We start from the raw sequence: 1,942 nt of genomic DNA on the forward strand, positions 1-1,942 counted from the left end.
GAGATCTTTGTATGGGCTGAAACAATCTCCTCGACAGTGGAATAGGAGATTCGACAAGTTCATGGCACGCATAAGTTTCATTAGAAGTCAGTTCGACCACTGCGTTTACTTCAGATTTCGATCTGGTAATTCATTTGTTATTTTGTTGCTTTATATTCTCATAGCAAGCAACAATGTTGAAGATGTGACGAGGGTGAAGGCTGAACTCAATAAGGAGTTCGATATGAAGGATCTAGGAGCTGCTTCCAGGATTCTTGGAATTGACATTCGAAGAGATAGAAAGAAGTCGAAGTTATGCTTATCTCAAAAGGCATATCTACGGAAGATTCTTGAAAAGTTTGGTATGTCGAATTCGAAGCCAGTTGTGACTCCAACAAACCCTCAATTCAAGCTGAGTATTGATCAGTGTCCCAGCACTGATGTCGAAAGAGCCTATATGAATAGCATTCCGTATGCTAATATAGTTGGTTCTTTGATGTATGCTATGGTTTGTACTAGACCCGACATAGCTTACGCAGTCAGTCTTGTAAGCAGGTACATGGCGAATCCTGGAAAGGCTCACTGGCAAGCATTGAAGTGGATTTTAAGGTACATAAATGGGTCTCTGAATAGAGTCCTAATTTATGGTGGAGCCTTGGGTGAAGATAGTAAATCAGTAATAGAAGGATATGTCGACTCTGATTATGCAGGTTGTATGGATTCCAGAAAATCTATTTCTGGATATGTTTTCACTTTGTTTGGCACTGCAATTAGTTGGAAAGCAACACTTCAGAAGGTTGTTGCTCTATCAACCACTGAAGCGGAGTATATTGCCCTAACTGAAGTTGTGAAAGAAGCATTGTGGCTTGAAGGTTTTGCGAAGGAGCTGAAACTTCAAGGTCGAGGTATCACTGTTAAATGTGATAGTCAAAGTGCAATACACCTGTCGAAGAATTCAGCCTATCATGAACGAACTAAGCACATTGATGTGAGGCTGCATTTCGTCAGAGGAGTAATCGAGCGTGGAGAAGTCCAAGTGCTGAAGGTTTCGACTGAAGACAATGCTGCTGATATGATCACCAAGACATTGCCGAGTTGCAAGTTTTTCCACTGTATGCAGTTGATAAAGCTGCATGAAGAAAGCTAGTTTGTTCCTTGACATTGTAGAGTTAGGTCCAAGGTGGAGATTTGTGAGATATTGGATCGAACTCTAGTATTGTTGAAGGGTAGCTTCTTGGTTCGACAGTTCGACAGAGTTAAGCATGAAGTCGAAGGATTGTTCACATGCTGGTGTCGAAGTGTGCATGCTGTAGTCGAAGATGGGTCTAGCATGCAGATGTCGAAGATGCTAGGGTTGTTAGCATGTTAAATTAGGTTTTAGTGTTTAAACCCTAATTTGTTAAGTTAGCTTGTTTATTAAGTTGGCTTGTGTAATGGGCCTTGCTGAAAAAGCCCATTAGTTAGTATGTTAGGTTTTATTATAAATAGCATACTAGTCTCTCATCATTGCTAAGCTGCAAATCCTAATTTAGGGTGAGAGAGGTTATTTGTTATTCTTGTAAACTTGTAATCTTGTTCTAAGAGAAAGTGAAAGAATAGCAGTTATAACCAATTATTGTGCTCCTCTTCTCTTCCCTAATTCCTATTATATTTTGTTCTTGACATCGTTTTTCACAACACTATGAATTATATATCAAATTGTACACAACATTCACAACACATAGATATCATTCATATATAAAGGCAAATAGTCAAATACGATTTAGAAAATCCAATTAACACTAGTAACCATACTATCTCATGTTAATTCACATTTGCCAAACATATATGAATACACACATTTCGCAATCAATCAACTAATCACTAGGATTCATGTCATACGACTACCCATAGAGAACATTCGCAAAACGACATAATTGGCATAGCAATATTTTATTCTCAACATAAATATTCAAGCCAAAAT

Source organism: Vicia villosa, linkage group LG3, assembly GCF_029867415.1.
Source record: "Vicia villosa cultivar HV-30 ecotype Madison, WI linkage group LG3, Vvil1.0, whole genome shotgun sequence".
NCBI lineage: Eukaryota > Viridiplantae > Streptophyta > Magnoliopsida > Fabales > Fabaceae > Vicia > Vicia villosa.